Genomic DNA, 20,805 nt, shown 5'->3' with positions numbered 1-20,805 from the left:
ATACCTGACATAGCAATGGGTGACAATAGGCCACAATTTAGTGGGCATGAATTAAAGCATTTTGCAATGAAGTACAGGTTCAGGCATGTAATTGTTAGTCTCCATTATCCCCAGTCCAAGCAGCTGATGGAAAACTGTGTGAAAATAATGAAGTATCTACTAAAAAAGGCTGCAGAGTTAGACTCTGATCTGTATTTAGCACAGTAGAATTACAGAATGGACAACCCCATACACAGTTGGTGCACCTGCTGACATTTTCTTCAGCAGACAACTGAAAATAAGAATACCAGCAGTGTTAGAAACTGATGTCACAGTCACCGGGGACTTCCAGATGTATAAAGGGACAGACAAGACAAACAATAAAATAAAATAATAATAATACGATTTGGTGTCCTGCGAGCTGCCACTACTTCATGAAAATGATGCTGTGTGTGTCTATGATGGGAAACAAACAGCAGTAGTATTAGAAAAGATAGCCCTGTGGTCATTAGAGGTTATCATTCCCAGATTGACACAGGCAAAGAAGGAACAGGTGACAAATCCCAGAATGGAGGGAGCTACGGGGCACTGAGTCAGCTGTTTTGCCGGAGCCAGTCTCAGACAAGCAACAATTACATGACATTGAGATAACTGAGTCCGAGGACATGGAATAATGAGAAGAAGTAGATTTGCCACCTCCTGACAGCAGTAGTGCTGATGCTCCTGAGGAGCCCCACAGATCCAAATGACAGTGCAAGGCACCTCAAAAACAAATTGAATATTTTTAGTAAGCTTAGCTATTAGGTTGGTAATAAGTATTTGTGTGTGTTATATTAATTTTTTTGTTATTAAATTTTGTGTTGGAAGGCAAGATGTGATATTGGGGACTGTGGCTTTAAGAGCTGAGCTTTCCAGACAGGGAGTCTGGGCAAGGTGCTGCGAAGCTCTTGCTGCTATATACAGCCAGCTGGACTCTGACTCAGGATAAAGAAGTGTTCTTGCAAGCAACTTAAGTGCTGTGTGATAATAACTGAATACCACAGGACATGAGTTATTCCCAGAGATTCTCAGCTTTAATTATTTTTTTTAAAAAAAGTTTCTAGCCCCTTGTGATTGTCGAGAAAAGCTTGAATATGTGACTCCTAAGCATGCCAACATCAAAAGGCAAATAAAGAAATGCCAAAATTTAATTTTTAAATCTCGTTTTAAGGCAATATCATGATTTTTTGAGGGCTTGACTCATGATTTTTGAACGCTGGGGTTTGCTATACTCCTGCATGCAAGCTACTACCCCTCACACATTTCTGCAGACCTTAATGTCAGGTGATCGGCTGGACTACAGAAATGACCTGCAATTGTAGTTCATGGCCACCAGAGGCCGCTGTGTTTCCCGCAGAGCAGGCAGCCCACTAGTCTCCAGATTGCTCATTTTTGGTTTAAAACAACTTTTTGTTTAGAAATTTAAGCAAATTATAGTAAAAAATTAAAAATGATATAAAGTCAAAATCTAACCAAAATATTTCAATCAACTTGAATTAAAAAAGTTTTTGGATTGTTAGTTTGTGAAATTTTTCAAGATTTTGACTTTAGTCTCAGTTCAGACGAGGACAATTTTTCAAAATCTCAAATATTTTCCTGAGATGGGAAAACCATTTCCTACCCAGTTACACTCCAGGCCGACCCAGCCAGCAACGAACCCACCCCTGGACACTCCGGTCCACCAGCAATCCCAGCAACCCGGAGCTCCCATCCAGCTGCCTCTATAGCCTTGCCCCCATGTGCATCTTCTCCTGGACACTATCTCCAAACCCAGCCATCCCTAGCCTCTCCCCAAAGCTATCCAGCTACCCCTGGACATCCCCACAAACCTAGGCACCCTCCAGCTGCCCCTCTGGACATGTGTACAATCCCAGCCTCTAACCATGCCCCTCTTCTCCCTTAGACACGCCTACAAAACAGTTCCTCCCCCAACTATCTCATGATTACCCTACAAACCTAGCTTTCCTGCAGCAATCCCCCCAGATATCCACACACTCAGCCCCTCTGATAGCCACCAGCTATTTCCAGTTTCCACTCCCCCCAAACCCAACTCCCTCAATTACTCCCCTGGATACTCTTGCAAACCCATCTTCCCTCACCTTTCACCCAACTTCCCCCAGCCAAAGAACATGAGTCAGACCTTAAAATATCATAAGATTGGTTTATAAATCCTGAGAATTTTTTAAAATGTGCGTGTTTTTCATTTGACTTCTCCTTTTTGAATCTTTAAAGTTCATGTTTTCTAGCTTTTCTCTAAAACCATGAGGGCTAGAAACTTTTTTTAAATGAAAGCTGAGATTTTCCTATGGTTCAGGAACTGAGGCTATAAGAAAAAAAAAGCAAGACTTGTGATAAAATCATGAGAGACAGCAACACTATATGTGTAGTCCCATTAAATTCATGCATCCGATGAAGTGAGCTGTAGCTCATGAAAGCTTATGCTCAGATAAATTGGTTAGTCTCTAAGGTGCCACAAGTCCTCCTGTTCTTTTTGCAGAAACAGACTAACACGGCTGCTACTCTGAAACCTGTCATTAAATTCAATGGGACTACTCAGGTATATGTTTTTGGAGGGCTGGGGCTTTCTCATTCTACCTACACAACTGTTGATATAGACAAGCTACGCAGGTATAAATTTTTGTATTAAAGCTAATGTTAAAAATATATAATACACAGGTTAAGGAAAGAGTGTCTGTAACTCTGGGTAGAAGGCTTAAATTATGCAAAAGTACAAAGTTTCGTTTAAAAATCATACAATACATATAGTACATAATCTGCAATAACCCAAATTTAGATTTATACATTTAATGATACAGTTTAGATATTAGCATCCAAATACTTGGGTACATCACTAATAAAAGTTTATACTAGGAGTTGCTTGTGGAAAGCAAATATTGCCATGAGTGTAGATTGTCCCTCAGTAATTGAGCATTTAGGATACGTTGTCCCTCAGTTGATACAATCCATCAGAGAAGCATTCCAGTTACTTTCCAACTTTGCTTCTCAACAGCACTCCAGCTCATCTCTTCTGGTACTGCTGATGTCCAGTGATGCGTTGTAAATAGATGTCCCTCGACCACCTGATGTGATATAAACAAGTCCAGGCAGTGTCCTGTATCCAACCGTCTTCTCAACATTTCACCAAAAGGGGTCATGTGGGGTCTCTGCTGAAAGCTAAGAGCTAGCTGGTTATCATGGTTCTTGTGGGATGTTTGTGTGGGAAACAATTTGAGAGTTTTGGAACATGTACAATATTGTGTTCCAAAACTGTTGGAGGTAAAACATGTCACGTGAGGCAGGGTGAATCTCAGCTGATTCAATCAACACTGAGAACAACTGACATACTTTGACCAATTCCAGTCCTGTGTTTATAATCTGGACCAGATGCAGGCTCAAGCATTTACAAAGACAAAAGAACCCCAGGAAACGACTGAATAGGGGACCCCCAGGTTTAGGGTTTAGGGAGCCTGCAACCTGAGCCCCGCTGCCCAGGGCTGAAGCCCTCAGGCTTTGGCTTTGGCCCTGGGCAGTGGGGCTCGGGTTTTGGCCCTGGGCCCCAGCAAGTCTAAGCCAGCCCTGGCGACCTCATTAAAAGTGGGTCGCGACCCACTTTGGGGTACAGTTTGAGAACCGCTGGCTCAGACAATTAAGAAGATACCCTCATGTCTAATACATATAGCTCACCCTATGTATTTGCAGTGCTTTTCAACTTGGCTGGCTGTGACCCTTTTTCATAAGACAAGACGCTGTTAGCTTGCCTCCTCTGTGACAGATCCAGTGTGTACGTCCACATCCCCAAACTATCCACTGTCTTCACTCATAAACAGGATCCCCTCCTGCTGTTTATTTCTTCCTGTAAATTGCCTTTCTTGAAGATTTCATAATCTCTTGATTAGCAATTGGCTTAGTATGTACACAGGCATCCACTGTGCAGCATATCATACACAAATCGCCAGACATGGAGATACATGTCTGTTACCTCCTGGTCACTTGCCTTAAGCCCCAGACCTTAAGAACATAATTTTCAGTACAGGTACATAACTTTTTAAATATTATCCATACATATATTTCACAGTGATCATGATGACTAGTGGGCTACTGGATCTCAAAAGAGACCTCACATGCCACAGTTCGGTGAAATATTATACAGCTATTTGATCCAGGGGATTCCTGTAAAACTCTATGCATCCCCTGTTGCACCAGTTGGCACCAAGGGGTTGCTGGGTCACAGTAGGTCTCTTTCAATCTTCTTAAGATGTTCCACTTTGTATAAATAATTACATCATCATTGGGCCACAGAAAGCAAGAGGTTGACACAATAGCCCAGTAGATAGGGCCCACACCTGTGATGTGGGACACACAAGTTCAAGTCTCTACCTCAAATTAGGCAGAGCAGGGACTTGAAAACAGGGCTCCCACATCCCAGGAGAGCACCTGCCAATGGTTACAGTTAATATAAAAAGATAAAAAATATTTTGTACCATCCTGGTGTCTTAAAACAAAATCCCATGTAATCCTGTGAGCGCCTTGCTAAATCGATAATAGGGGTTGAGTATATGCTGCCCTAGACAACCTGTGATAATAGCCTTAATTACTTTCTACAGAGTCTCATCCTGAGCAGCAGCTCTGGCAATCACCGTCCACATTTCATCTGAGACGGGACAGTTTTTAAAAAAAGAAATGAGATTGACGTGTACAAAAATCCAGCTTTGGACTTTCTACCCCTGATTTTAGTCAAATGCTTTAGAGAATGTCTGCAAGCACCAAATCTCTCCCAGGTTTGTATTCAATTTGCAAATCATACATTTGTAGATGCAAAAATAATCAGTGTATTCTTGGGCTGGTGATGTTTTCCAGGCTTCTTTTGGCAATGGCAGTAAGTGATTGTGACCGAATGCATGCTCCCGAATGCAGGGAACTGATGGGCAAGATCCCCTGGGAGAATAACATGAGGGGGAAAGGAGTCCAGGAGAGCTGGCTGTATTTTAAAGAATCCTTATTGACGTTACAGGGGCAAACCATCCCGATGTGTAGAAAGAATAGTAAATATGGCAGGCGGCCAGCTTGGCTTAACAGTGAAATCCTTGCTGATCTTAAACACAAAAAAGAAGCTTACAAGAAGAGGAAGATTGGACAAATGACCAGGGAGGAGTATAAAAATATTGCTCGGGCGTGCAGGAGTGAAATCAGGAAGGCCAAATCACACCTGGAGTTGCAGCTAGCAAGAGATGTCAAGAGTAACAAGAAGGGTTTCTTCAGGTATGTTGGCAACAAGAAGAAAGTCAAGGAAAGTGTGGGCCCCTTACTGAATGAGGGAGGCAACCTAGTGACAGAGGATGTGGAAAAAGCTAATGTACTCAAAGCTTTTTTTGCCTCTGTCTTCACGAACAAGGTCAGCTCCCAGACTACTGCACTGGGCAGCACAGCATGGGGAGGAGGTGACCAGCCCTCTGTGGAGAAAGAAGTGGTTTGGGACTATTTAGAAAAGCTGGACGTGCACAAGTCCATGGGGCCGGATGCGTTGCATCCGAGAGTGCTAAAGGAGTTGGTGGATGTGATTGCAGAGCCATTGGCCATTATCTTTGAAAACTCATGGCGATCGGGGGAAGTCCCAGATGACTGGAAAAAGGCTAATGTAGTGCCCATCTTTAAAAAAGGGAAGAAGGAGGTATCCTGGGAACTACAGGCCAGTCAGCCTCACCTCAGTCTCCGGAAAAATCATGGAGCAGGTCCTCAAGGAATCAATTCTGAAGCACTTAGACGAGAGGAAAGTGATGAGGAACAGTCAGCATGGATTCACCAAGGGCAAGTCATGCCTGACTAATCTAATTTCCTTCTATGACGAGATAACTGGTTCTGTGGATGAAGGGAAAGCAGTGGACGTGGTGTTCCTTGACTTTAGCAAAGCTTTTGACACTGTCTTCCACAGTATTCTTGTCAGCAAGTGAAAGAAATATGGGCTGGATGAATGCACTATAAGGTGGGTAGAAAATTGGCTAGATTGTCGGGCTCAACGGGTAGTGATCAATGGCTCCATGTCTAGTTGGCAGCCAGTATCAAGCGGAGTGCCCCAAGAGTCAGTCCTGGGGCCGGTTTTGTTCAATATCTTCATTAATGATCTGGAGGATGGTGTGGATTGCACTCTCAGCAAGTTTGCAGACGACACTAAACTGGGAGGAGTGGTAGATAAGCTGGAGGGTAGGGATAGGATACAGAGGGACCTAGACAAATTGGAGGATTGGGCCAAAAGAAATCTGATGAGGTTCTCAGAAGGAGAAGTGCAGAGTCCTGCACTTAGGACGGAAGAATCTAATGCACCACTACAGACTAGGGACCGAATGGCTAGGCGGCAGTTCTGCAGAAAAGGACCTAGGGGTTACAGTGGACGAGAAGCTGGATATGAGTCAACAGTGTGCCCTTGTTGCCAAGAAGGCCAATGGCATTTTGGGGTGTATAAGAAGGGGCATTGCCAGCAGATCGAGGGACGTGATCATTCCCCTCTATTCGACATTGGTGAGGCCTCATCTGGAGTACTGTGTCCAGTTTTGGGCCCCACACTACAAGAAGGATGTGGAAAAATTGGAGAGAGTCCAGCGGAGGGCAACAAAAATGATTAGGGGACTGGAACACATGACTTACGAGGAGAGGCTGAGGGAACTGGGATTGTTTAGTCTACAGAAGAGAAGAATGAGGGGAGATCTGATAGCTGCTTTCAACTACCTGAAAGGGGGTTCCAAAGAGGATGGATCTAGACTGCTCTCAGTGGTAGCGGATGACAGGACAAGGAGTTATGGTCTCAAGTTGCAGTGGGGGAGATTTAGGTTGGATATTAGGAAAAACTTTTTCACTAGGAGGGTGGTGAAACACTGGAATGCGTTACCTAGGGAGGTGGTGGAATCTCCTTCCTTGGAAGTTTTTAAGGTCAGGCTTGACAAAGCCCTGGCTGGGATGATTTAATTGGGGATCGGTCCTGCTTTGAGCAGGGGGTTGGACTAGATGACCTCCTGAGGTCCCTTCCAACCCTGATATTCTATGATTCTATGAATGCATGCATGTAGTCACACCCAACATACTATTGCAATAATTGTTGTGCAAAATATGCCTTTTGAGGTATCATTTGAAAACTAACAACTTGCTGGTCAATAATATTATGGTGAAATTGATGGGATGTGTAAGGGTTAAGCAAAGCCCTGAGTAACTGCTAGCATGGTATTACGGGTCCATTGTGGCATGGCTGGGGCTGGGTTCTGGCCGGTGTGGTGCTGCACAGTCAGGGGTTAACGGTTAAGGTTGGTTAACCAGTAAGCCTAATGTTTACCGGTTAACATTTTACATCCCTACTGGAAACGTGTGGTAAAGATCTTACCTTCAACTAAGTCTAGCTTGTTAAGTTTTAGCTACTAGGAAGCGTTTTATCTTTATTTCTCTTGTAAACATTTGTCTTTAATTCCACATACTTGTACCCACTTAAAACCTCTCTCTTTGTAGTTACATAAATTTATTCTATTTTAATCTACACAAATCCAGTGCTATGTTTAAATTAAACTGTTTGGTAACTCCATTTAAAGTAGCAGACTGTTGAATATTGACCAAGAGCAACAGACCTTTAATATCTGAACTGTCCGGAGAGGGCTGGACATTGCAGAACACGTTTTTAAGGAAATCCAGGACAGATAGTGTTTTGGGGTCACCCTGCAAGTAGTAACCAAGGATGTTGGAAGCCAGAATGTGACTGGAGTGTTGCTGGCAAGTGCAGATATACACAGAGATACAGGGTGTTACCTGCATGCTTTCAGGCTGTTTATGAGTGATCCAGGTTGTGAGCTACAACAGCAAAGCATTGTGAGGCACCCCAGGTTGCAGGACAGGTAGTGACTCAATCCCTCACTAGCCAAGATTGCATCACGGAATGTGACAGTGGTTTATGGTCAGTTTCAGACAATACAGGCCTCCTATAAATAAATAACAGAAACTTTTTACACTCATGCACTAAGGCCAAAGCCGCCTCCTCTATTTGAGTGTATTGACGGTCAGTTTTAGTTAGCACGGTGATGTGTAAGCCACTGGCTTCCAGTAGTGACCATATATTTGTAAGACGGCTGCACCAATACTCTCCTTAGTGTCATCCATGGACAACTTCATCCAGGAGAGGAAGGTGATCAGGAACAGTCAACATGGATTCATCAAGGGCAAGTCTGATTGCCTTCTATGATGAGATAACTGGCTCTGTGGATATGGGGAAAGCGATGTGATATATCTTGACTTTAGCAAAGCTTTTGTTATGGTCTCCCACAGTATTCTTGCCAGCAAGTTAAAGAAGTATGGATTGGATGACTGGACTATAAGGTGGATAGAAAGCTGGCTAGATCGTCGGGCCCAACGGGTAGTGATCAATGGCTTGATGTCTAATTTGCAGCTGGTATCAAGTGGAGTGCCCCAGTGGCTGGTCCTGGGGCCTGTTTTGTTCAACATCTTCATTAATGATCTGGATGATGGGATGCATTACATCTCAGCAAGTTTGCGGATGACACTAAGCTAGAAGGAGAGGAGATATACTGGAGGGTAGCAATAGGGTCCAGAGTGACCTAGACAAATTGGGAGATTGGCACAAAAGGAATCTGATGAGGTTCAACAAGGACAAGTGCAGAGTCCTGCACTTGGGATGGAAGAAACCCATGCACTGCTACAGGTTGGGGACTGACTGGCTAAGCAGCAGTTCTGCAGAAAAGGACCTGGGGATTACAGTGGACAAGAAGCTGGATATGAGTCAACAGTGTGCCCTTGTTACCAAGAAGGCTAATGGCATATTGGGCTGCATTAGTAGGAGCGTTGCCAGAGGATCAAGGGAAGTGATTATTCCCCTCTATTTTGCACTGGTGAGGCCACATCTGGAGTATTGCCTCCAGTTTTAGCCCCCCCCCCGCACACTACTACAGAAAGGATGTGGACAAATTGGAGAGAATCCAGCGAAGGGCAACAAAAATGATTGGGGGCTAGGACACTTGACTTGTGAGGAAAGGCTGAGGGAACTGGGCTTATTTAGTCTGCAGAACAGAAGAGTGAGAGAATTTGATAGCAGCCTTCAACTACCTAAAGGGGGGTTCCAAAGAGGATGGAGCTCAGCTGTTCTCAGTGGTGGCAGATGACAGAACAAGAAGCAATGGTCTCAAGTTGTAGTGGGTGTGGTCTAGGTTGGATATTAGGAAAAAGTATTTCACTAGGACAGTGGTGAAGCACTGGAATGAGTTACCTAGGGAGGTGGTGGAATCTCCATCCTTGGAGGTTTTTAAGTCCCGGCTTGGCAATGCCCTGGCAGGGATGATTTAGTTGGGGTTGGTCCTGCTTTGAGCAGGGGGTTGGACTAGATGTCCTCCTGAGGTCTCTTGCAACTCTAATCGTTTATGATTCTAAGCCTCCCGGTCCAGACTGTAGTTTGTGGAGGATGGGGCTGCGCCGACACTGTGGGCATGATAAAGAAGGAAAATACTGCAAGAAAAAAGATATGCAGGTATGGGGAGCTCAAAATTGGGGTGCAGCAAAAAGAGCACAGGGAGCTGCACTCCCTGTGGCAAATAACATAAGCCAAGACAATGCCCTTCATATAGGAACAGATGCAAAAAACTTATGGGTTACATTTCTATTGAAGAGTTTGCACAGCCCAGCACAGCACGCATGGCCTAGACAAAGAGTCTGACCATAGCACCACTAGCTCAGAAGTCTTCATAAGAGCAATAGGCAGTTCTTCAGCAGATGATGTAGAAGCTGAAAGAAACTGAGGAATTTATTGAGTTTAAGTTGGACACAGGTGCCAGTCAACATGGTGCCAGAAACTGAAAAAAAGCTACAGCTAGTACACAGTAAATGGGTGAAAGTCAGGGCTTACTGTGGCGAGCTTATCCCCACTAATGAGAGCATCTGAATTAAGTGTAATGGTAAACAACAAATTAGAATAGATACAACTGTAGTACCAGGGAAAAGAGTAACCATTACTGGAATAAAAGCATGTGAAGCACTTGGCTTCCACTAGAGCAGGCGCGTGTCAACTACAGGCCGCAGGCGCGTTGCATTCTGGGAAGCTAGTTGTCTGGGCCCTGGACATTCCGTGCGGCCGCCTTTATGCGGGGTTGGCTGATACCCGAGCTACGCGCCAGCCGGCCAGGGGACTCCCCACCCGGAAGGACTCCATCCCCCAGGGGGCCGTGCGGCGGGGCCGGAAACTACGCGTAGGGAGGGCAGGACACCCGCGCGCAGGCGCAGTGAACGCGGCTGCGGCCAGCTCGGGGCGGCGAGAGGGGCGCCCGCGCGCGCCTCGGGCCCGAAAGGAGAGACCGCGGGCTGGGCTGGGCCGTGCCGGGCCGAGCCGAAGGTACTTGAGCGGGGACCCGGCGTCGCGGTTGCGACCCGCTGTCGGGGCTGGACCGGCGCGTGAGGGGATCCCGGGGCGTGGCAGCCGTTGGGCGAGGCAGGGAAGAGCCGGGGGGCGGTGGGGCCGGAGTGCTGCGGGCAGGTTGGGGCAGGGGCCCTGGAGCAATTTGTGTAGTGAGAGCTTTCGAATCAAACAGTGAACCCTGCATGGGATGGGACCCACTTCGCCCCCGGGACCCCTAGTTCCAGCACCTATGGGCGGGGCGGGGCGGGGCGAGGGGGGATAAAGGGAATGGCTCCACCCAGTGTTGCAACGGGGTCATGCTGTGATGGCCCCCAGGGAACCAGCCGCTAAAGACTGGGTAGGCTGTGGGTGCTGAACTTATGCCCCTTTCAGGTACAGCGTGCGCTAGTAATGGTTCTGTCAGGTGGGATGTGTGTATGGTGCCATAATAAATGGGGGAGACCTGGCATTGTTGGGTAGACAATAGTTGAGGTTGCAGCAATATTCTATGGTACAGTTTGTGTTTAGCTGCCATATAACTTTGGCTTGGGAAACTGTTAAGGACATAACATTGCCAGATTTATATTTAATTTTGATGAGAAGACTTGCTAAATTTGAACAAGGTTGCTTTAACTACTTTTCAGTTACAGGCCATTAGATGTTTTTACCATAGGATTGGATACTGAAAGATGGGTTTCAATTCCTTGCTGCCATTTAATTCCAAAATTCCAGTTTTTCACTTTCAGATTGTTTAGTTTAACTTTGAAAAGCTGAATTATTTTGATGAAAGTGAAGGAAATTGACTAAATGCTTTTTCAAATTAAAACTTGCAACTTTTTTTTAAATGGAATATGTAAAAAAAAAAAAATGTTTTGGTCCATATATCTGGTGACATGTTCAAACTCTACTTTCTAGATTGGTAAGGAAAAATAGCCACTATAACTGTCTCACGTTAGTGTGGTTTTGAGGATCACACACACATCCGATGAAGTGAGCTATAGCTCACGAAAGCTTATGCTCAAATTTGTTAGTCTCTAAGGTGCCACAAGTACTCCTTTTTCTTTTTGCGAATACAGACTAACACGGCTGCTACTCTGACACCTAGCAAAGGAGTCCACCACAGTCATAATTTACGTTTCAAAGTTAAGTTTGAGTTTCTGTTTCAGAGCTCACCATAAAGACAAGGTTGCACGGAGAATATTAAGTACAACTGATAGAGTGCATTGAATGAATGCAGGAACTCTAAGATGAAAAGATAAGTGTATGCCATAGAATGGAAATATTTGGCTCAATATTCTGCAGATTTCACAGCTGGTACAGGAGGATTGGGGTCAATAGTCTCCCTTACTTTCTTTGCTCAAACTTCAGTTTCCTGGCAACTTTCATAATGAGCAGTATTTCTCTTGATTTGGTCATTATTGTTAATAATGCGAAGCACCTTAGGAAGTTAAACAATGAGAGGATGCAGTAGCAGGGCCCATAATACCACTGAAGAAGGCTCGAGTTGAGTATCTCCTGAGGGGTGGCTATCTTCATTCTTGCCATATCTTTTTCACAAAGATTCAGCAATAGCTTCATTTTCTAGTGGAAAGCAACAGCTGTCTCTGGGGATTAAGGAGAGCATCTGTTTTCTATTTATTTAGACCTCCTAACAATTGTTTTTCTTATTCCAGCAAATTATCTCTCTTACCAACCCTGTTTAATATGAAAAGCCTTTTCTTTCCACTAACTATCTACATGTCTTCCATTTGTATTTTGTTGTTACTGCTCTCGTTGTAGATATATTCATGCTCAACCATGCATATTAACTGGTGTCTGCTACAGACCACCAAATCACGGTTGGGAACCAGGATAACTGCCTCTTTATGTACCTATCTGTAATGTGCAGGAAATAAAAACTGTCTGATTATGGGGGTCTTGAATTTGAGTGGCATATGGTGGAGTCTCATGCTGCCAGTACTAGCATATCTTTGGAGTTTCTAAACATAGATGACAATTTCCTAACTCAAAAAGCGTTGCAGCCAACAGCGGGGAATTCTTTATTAGACCTTGTCTTAACAGATAAAGATGAACTGATCACAGAATTAAAAATTGTTGTTAGCTTAGGTACAAATGATCATGACTTGATCACATTTATAATGCGCAAGCAGAATGAAGTCCAGAGTTGGTGCTTTAATAGGGCCAATTTCAGGAAGCTGAGAACAAATATGAGCTAAATCAGCTGGGAGGAAGAATTTAATCAGAAACATTTAAATGATAATTGGGAATCATTTAAGAACACCTTACTAGATGCCCCAAAAAATACAATCCCACAATTGAGGAAGGCAGTGCTGGTTAAAAAACCAATCTGATATAGAATGGAAGTGAAGGCCATAATACAAAAATTATATATAACAAATGGAAGACAGGGGAAGCTGATAGTAATGACTATAACAGATAGTTAGGAATTGTAGAAAATTGACAAGGGATGCAAGGAGAAACCTATGGCCAGCAGAGTTAAGGACAATAAGGAGTATTTAAAATATATTAGGAACAAAAACTATCGTGAGGATGGTGTTGGTCCATTACTAGATGTAAAAGGTAGAATTATCAATAGTAATGTGGAAAAGGCAGAAGTGCTCAATAAAAAGTTCTGTTCTATATTTGGGGAAAAACAGAAGATATCATTACCATCTGATGAGACTATAACACTGTCCATTCCACTAGTATCTTTGGGGGGTGTTAAACTTACATATTTTTAAATCAGAGGGTCCAAATAACTTCCATCCAAAAGTTTTAAAAGAGCTGGGTGAGGAGCTTGCTGGACTGTTAATGTTGATTTTCATAAGAACATAAGAATGGCCATACTGGGTCAGAACAGTGGTCCATCTAGCCCAGTATCCTGGCTTTTGACAGCAGCTGGTGCCAGATGATTCAGAGGGAAAGAACAGAGCAGAGTAATTCTTGACTGATCTATCCCCTGTTGTCTAGTCCCAGCTTCTGGCAGCCAGAGGTTTAGGGAGACGCAGAGCATAGGGTTGAGTCCCTGACCATCTTGGCTAATAGCCGTTGACTGATGTAGCCTACAGGAACTTATCTAATTCTTTTTTCAACTCAGTTATAGTTTTGACCCTCATGCCATCCCCTGACAATGAGTTACACAGATTGAGTGTGCACTGTGTGAAGAAGTCCTTCCTTATGTTTGTTTTAAACCTGCTGTCTAATTATTTAATTGGATGACCCCTGGCTCTTGAGTTATATGAAGGGGTAAATAACACTTCCCTGTTCACTTTCTCCACACCATTCATGGTTTTATAGACCTCTATTATATTTGCCGTTAGTTTCCTCTTTTCTAAGCTGAATAGTCCCAGGCTTTTTAATATCTCAGATGGAAGCTGTTCCATACCACTAATCCTTTTTGTTGCCCTTCTCTGTACTTTTCCCCATTCTTATATATTTTGAGATGGGGTGACCAGAACTGCATGCAGTATTCAAGGTGTGGGTGTACGATGGATTTATATAGTAGCACTATGGTATTTTCTGTCTTCTTATCTATCCCTTTCCTGATGCTCCCTTGCATTCTGTTAGCTTTGACCATTGCTGTCCGTGGAGCAGATATTTTAGTGAACTCTGCGCAGTGATTCCAAGATCTGTGTTGAGGGTAACAGCTAGTTTAGACCCCATCGTTTTGTGTGTATGGTTGGGATTATGTTTTCCAATATGCATTACTTATCCAATATACATTACAGCAGGGGTGGGCAAACTTTTTGGCCCGAGGGCCACATCGGGGTTGCAAAATGGTATGGAGGCTCGGGTAGGGAAGTCTGTGCCTCCTCCTGGCCCCCGCCCCCTATCAGCCCCGTCCCACTTCTCGCCCCCTGACTGCCCCCCTCAGAACTCCCGACCCATCCAACCACCCTGCTCCTTGTCCCCTGACCGCCCCCTCCTGGGACCCCCGTCCCTAACTGCCCCCCAGGAACCCACCCCCATCCAACCCCTCCTGGGACCCCCCAACCCCCTGGGACTCCACTCCCTATCCTCCCTGTCTCCTGACCGCCCCCATCCCAAACCTCCCCCCCATCTGACCACCCCCTGACTGCCTCCTGGGACCTTCTGCCCCTTATCCAACTCCCCCACCCCGCTCAGAGCGGCTGGACAGGCTTATTGGAAAGCCTGGGAGGGGGGCAGGTGCAAGCCTCGGTGCCTGCGTGGCGGCGTGGCTGTGGGGGAGGGGGGACAGCAGGGGAGGGGCCGGGGGCTCAGAGGCCGGGCAGGACGGTCCCGCAGGCCATAGTTTGCCCACCTCTGCATTACATTGAATTTCATGTGCCATTTAGTTGCCCAGTCATCAGGTTGAGCGAGATCTCTTCGTAACTCTTTGGAGTCAGATTTGGACTTGACTATCTTGAGTAACTTTGTATTATCTGCATATTTTGCTACCTCATTATTCACCCACTTTTCCAGATCATTTATGAATACGTTGAACAGCATGAGACCCAGTACAGATCCTTAGAGGACAGTAAGTCTTGAAGCATTGGGGAAGTTCCAGAAGACTGAAAGAAAGCTAATATTATGCCAGATTTTAAAAAAGGGTAAATGGAACGAGCCAGGTAATTATAGGTCTGTCAGCCTGATATCATTCCCATGCAAGATAATGGAGCAGCTGATAAGGGACTTGATTAGTAAAGAATAAAAGGAGGGTAATATAGATAATGCAAATAAACATGGGTTTATGGAAAATAGTTTGACATCATCCAGCTTGATATCTTTGTTTTTGGTTGCTAAAAATAATAGCATTGAGGTAATAGACTTCTGTATGGCGTTTGACTTGGTACCACGTGACATTTTGATTAAAAAAACTAGATTGATATAAAATTAACATGGCACACATTAAGTGGATTGAAAACTGGCTAACTAATAGGTCTCAAAATATAATTATAAACAGGGAATGGTCATCAAGCAGTTGTATTTCCGGTGGGATCCTGCAGGCTCTGTTCTTGGCCCTAACATTTTTTTATCAATGACCTGGAAGAAAACATAAAATCGTACTGATAAAGTTTGTAGATGACACACAAATTGGGGGAGGGGTAAATAATGAAGGGGACAGGTTACTGATTCAGACTGATCTGGATTGCATGGTGTACTGGGTGCAAGCTAAAATATGTGTTTGAATATGGCTAAAATGTAAATGTATATACCTAGGAACAAAGAATGTAGGCTGTACTTACAGGATTGGGGAACATTATCCTGGGAATCAGTGACTCTGAAAAGGGTTTTGGTGGATAATCAGCTGAACATGAGCTCCCAGTGAGACACTGGTCAAAAGAGCTAATGTGATCCTAGACTGCTCAAATAGGGAAATCTCAAGTAGGAGTACAGAGGTTATTTTACTTCTATATTTGGCACTCATGAAACAGTGCTGGAATACTGTGTCCAGTTCTGTTGTCAACATTTCAAGAAGGATGTTGATAAATTGGAGAGGGTTCAGCGAAGTGCCCTGAGAATGATTAAAGAATTAGAAAATGTCTTATAGTGATAGACTAAGGAGCTCAAATCTATTTAGCTTAATAAAGAGAGGGATAAGGGGTGACTTGATTACTTTCTATAAGAACCTGCATGAGTAACAAATATTTAACTATGGGCAAAATTTCTCGACACTTTAAATGACTGCTTCTTGAAGCAGCTGGTACAGGAACCCACAAGGGGAGAGGCAATTCTCGATTTAGTCCTCAGTGGATCGCAGGATCTGGGCCAAGAGGTAACTATAACAGGACCACTTGGAAATAGTGACCATAATATAACAACATTTACCATTCCTGTGGTGGGAAGAACACCTCAGCAGCCCAACACTGTGGCATTTAATTTCAGAAAGGGGAACTATGCAAAAATGAGTAGGTTAGTTAAACAGAAATTAAAAGGTACAGTGACGAGAGTGAAATCCCTGCAAGCTGCATGGACACTTTTCAAAGACACCATAATAGAGGCCCAATGTATACCCTATGTATATCCTAAATTAAATAACACAGTAAAAGAACTGAAAAAGAACCACCGTGGCTTAACAACCATGTAAAAGAAGCAGTGAGAGATAAAAAGGCATCTTTTAAAAAGTGAAAGTCAAATTCTAGTGAGGTAAATAGAAAGGAGCATAAACACTGCCAAATTAAGTGTAAAAATGTAATAAGAAAAGCCAAAAAGGAGTTTGAAGAACAGATACCTTCTGAGTTTTTGGCTAATAACAAAATGTTTTTTAAATACATCAGAAGCAGGAAGCCTGCTAAACAACCAGTGGGGCCCCTAGATGATTGAGATACAATAGGAGCACTTAAAGACAATAAAGTCATTGCAGAGAAACTTAAATGAATTATTTGCTTTAGTCTTCACAGCTGAGGATGTTAGGGAGATTCCCAAACCTGAGCTGTCCATTGTAGGTGACAAATCTGAGGAATTGTCACAGATTGAAGTGTCGTTAGAGGAGGTTTTGGAATTAGTTGAGAAACTTAACAGTAACAAGTCACCGGGACCAGATGGCATTCACCCAAGAGTTCTGAAAGAACTCAAATGTGAAATTGTGGAACTATTAACTATGGTTTGTAACCTGTCCTTTAAATCAGCTTCTGTACCCAATGACTGGAAGATAGCTAATGTAACGCCAATATTTAAAAAGGGCTCTAGAGGTGACCTGGCAATTACAGACCGGTAAGTCTAATGTCAGTACCGGGCAAATTAGTTGAAACAATAGTAAAGAATAAAATTGTCAGACACATAGAAGAACGTAAATAGTTGCGCAAAAGTCAGCATGGTTTCTGTAAAGGGAAATCATGTCTTACTAATCTATTAGAGTTCTTTGAAGGGGTCAACAAACATGTGGACAAGGGGGATCCAGTGGACATAGTGTATTTAGATTTCCAGAAAGCCTTTGACAAGGTCCGTCACCAAAGGCTCTTATGTAAATTAAGTTGTCATGGGATAAGAGGGAAGATCCTTTCATGGATTGAGAACTGGTTAAAAGACTGGAAACAAAGGGTAGGAATAAATGGTAAATTTTCAGAATTGAGAGGGGTGTTCCGGAAGGGTCAGTCCTAGGACCAATTCTATTCAACTTATTCATAAATGATCTGGAGAAAAGGGTAAACAGTGAAGTGGCAAAGTTTGCAGATGATACTAAACTGCTCAAGATAGTTAAGACCAAAGTAGACTGAAGAACTTCAAAAAGATCTCACAAAACTAAGTGATTGGGCAACAAAATGACAAAGGAAATTTAGTGTGGATAATGTAAAGTAATGCACATTGGAAAAAATAACCCCAACTATACATACAATACGATGGGGGTTAACTTAGCTACAACTAATCAGGAAAGAGATCTTGGAGTCATCATGGATAGTTCTCTGAAGACGTTCATGCAGTGCGCAGCAGTAGTCAAAAAAAGCGACCAGGATGTTAGGAATCATTAAAAAAGTGATAGATAATAAGACGGAGAATATCTTATTGCCCTTCTATAAATCCATGGTACGCCCACATCTTGAATACTGCGTACAGATGTGGTCTCATCTCAAAAAAGATATACTGGCATTAGAAAAGGTTCAGAGAAGGGCAACTAAAATGATGAGGGGTTTGGAACGGGTCCCATATGAGGAGAGATTAAAGAGGCTAGGACTTTTCAGCTTGGAAAAAAGGAGACTAAGGGGGGATATGATAGAGGTATATAAAATCATGAGTGGTGTGGAGAAAGTGAATAAGGAAAAGTTATTGACTTGGCCCCTAGATCTTATATTATGGGAACACCAAATGAAATTAACGGGCAGCAGGTTTAAAACAAGTACAAGGAAGTTCTTCTTCACACAGCGCATAGTCAACCTGTGGAATTCCTTGCCTGAGGAGATTGTGAAGGCTAGGATTATAACAGGGTTTAAAAGAGAGCTAGATAAATTCATGGAGGTTAAGTCCATTAATGGCTATTAGCCAGGATGGGTAAATAATGGTGTCCCTAGCTTCTGTTTGTCAGAGGGTGGAAATGGATGGCAGGAGAGAGATCACTTGATCATTACCTGTTAGGTTTACTTCCTCTGGGGCACCTGGCATTGGCCACTGTTGGCAGACAGGATCCTGGGCTGGATGGACCTTTGGTCTGACCCAGTATGGCCGTTCTTATGGCTCTTCAGTCTAGCAGAGAAAGGTATAACAGGATCAAATGGCTGGAAGTTGAAGTTAGACCAATTCAGACAGGGAATAAGGCATACATTAACAGTGAAGGTAATTAGCCATTGGAACAATTTTCCAAAGGTTGTGGTAGATTCTCCATCAGTAACAATTTTTAAATCAAGATTGGGTGTTCTTCTGAAAGCTCTGTTCGACGAATGATTTTTAGGAAGTCCCATTGCTTTTGTTATACAAGAGGTAAGACTAGATGATTACAGTGGTCCTTTCTGGCCTTGGAATCTTTGAGCTCTGTTGTTTTTTCTTAGATAACTAAGGGATTGTCTACACTGGCCCACTGTTCAGACTATTTGGAGTGTGAATTATAGAATCATAGAATATTAGTGTTGGCAGGGACCTCAGGAGGTCATCTAGTCCAGCCCCCTTCTCAAAGCGATGCACGTTAAACTGGCAGCCCACACCAAACTGTTGCACTGTAACTTCCCTGGGTGCAAGCTGCAGGTATGATCAAAAAGGTTCCTAGTTTGTGTTAATGTAGTCCTTGGTAAAAAGCTTAGTTAACACGGAGATAAGGATGCCTGGTGATAGCTCATGCCCTTCCAGAATGTCAAGTTCAGCAAAACTCAGACTCCTGAAAACCAGGAAATACAGAGTGAAGGTAAAAGCCCATACAGTCTTAACTCTCCCTTCTTTGAGTGGTGCCCCACAATGCCTATATCACACACTCTGGCATTCTGCCTTTTCACTGAAATGGACAGGTGCCACCTGCATTAGGTCTGTGCTCAAACACTAAGCCTACTTCCCCCACAGAATACCACACTTGTAAAATTTAATAACCACTTCATACCCTTTATGACTTCTTCATATTTGCACCCAGATTACCACTTAGCCCTTTGCTATCCCCTGCTCATCGTTAAATCCACAGACTTCTCTCATATCATACCTCTCTACTGACAATACCCATTTCAAGATGACTCCAATGCACTGCTACTGACACAACCCACACAATTCCATATTGAAATTACCCAGACTGGAACCTCGAGATATACAAGCACTTCTTTCTTTTCATAACATGCTGAGGGGGCAGGGGAAGGGGCGGGGAGGGAGAGCCTTGGACCCAGATTCCCTCATAACACAATCACAGCTCTTCCAAGCTGCTTCAACTTCTCTATCATTCAATACAGCTACACTTAACACAATGAATGTAGCTGGAATGCATGCAGATATTTCCGAGTGGATATTGCCAGCTCCAGGATGGGTAAGTTAAGATTGTGTGGGTGTTTACTTTAACACTGTATTTCCTGTTTTTCAGAAGTCTTTTATGCTGAATTTGGTGTTCTGAAAGGACGTGCACTATCACTGGGCAACCTTAACTCTGCATTAATGAAGCTTTTTCTATTTAATGTAAATAGCTAAGCCCTCAACTAGGATACTGTGTGCAGTTCTAGTTGCCCCAGCTGTGAGAGATGTAATAGAAATAGAAGTGGTTCCAGAGACAGATGAGTAGTGACTGATGAGATTGAGACTGGTTAGAAGGAAGGCTAGTTAAAAGGAATATGATAAAGGAATATAAAATTTGGTGGCCATGTTTACTCTTTGTCAAAATACAAGAAAAAGGTGGAATTCAATGGAATTGAGAAGCAACACATTTAAAATTGAGAGAAAGGGAAATACTTCTTTACATAATTAATAATTTATTTATAGAACTTGGAGTCACAAGGGAGGGAGACCAAGCACCTTGTAAGATTCAAATAATAGGATTAGACATTTATTCAGAATAAGATTGTCATGGATTCCGTGACTTTCAGAGACGTCCGTGACATTTTCTGCTTCAGGCCTGGGGTGAAGGGACTGGAGCTGTCAGCCATCAAGGACCCTGGAGCTGTCTGGTGGTGGTGGGGGCTTGAGGCATGGCGGGAGTGCTGACCCCTTCTTTCCTCTCTTCCCCGGCTCAGGCTTCTGTCATCCCTCGTCAGCCCCTTTTCCCCCATTATTTTTAGTAAAAGTCAGACAGGTCATGGTTTCCATGAATTTTTGTTTGTCTGTGACTTTTACCTAAAAGTAACTGTGACAAAGTCTTATCTTTAGCATTTATAGGGAAGTTTATACAGAGAGATAAATATAAACAATGTTTTTAAGTAAGCCCTGAATGCAAGGAGATTTTGCTGACTTCTAACTGCTAAGAGTTCTTCTATGAGCAGGTTATTTTATAATTCTTTCCCTTTCCTCTGAAACACCTGGTACTGGCCAGTACCAGAGACAAGATATTGACTAGGTGGACCGCT

At 43.4% G+C, this 20,805-nt stretch overlaps 1 protein-coding gene across 8 annotated transcripts in view; it reads left to right on the top strand.

Annotated features, from left to right (window-relative positions):
- The first annotated feature begins 10,235 nt into the window (after positions 1-10,235).
- The window catches only part of KPNA1 (karyopherin subunit alpha 1), a 152,186-nt gene continuing 141,616 nt past the window's right edge, over positions 10,236-20,805 (top strand). For 4 of the 8 annotated variants that reach the window (XR_005227017.2, XR_006284180.1, XM_037910452.2 and 1 more), the window contains exon 1: positions 10,236-10,384. The gene's annotated coding sequence lies outside the window, so the exon portion shown is untranslated. Of the gene's footprint in view, positions 10,385-10,757; positions 10,781-20,805 lie in introns of those variants that run through there. The other 4 variants (XM_043521226.1, XR_006284144.1, XM_043522704.1 and 1 more) reach the window with 4 other exon arrangements.

This window comes from Chelonia mydas, chromosome 1 (assembly GCF_015237465.2).
Source record: "Chelonia mydas isolate rCheMyd1 chromosome 1, rCheMyd1.pri.v2, whole genome shotgun sequence".
NCBI classification, from domain to species: domain Eukaryota; kingdom Metazoa; phylum Chordata; order Testudines; family Cheloniidae; genus Chelonia; species Chelonia mydas.
Note: the sequence above shows the minus strand (reverse complement) of the source record. Positions and strands in the feature narration are given on the sequence as shown.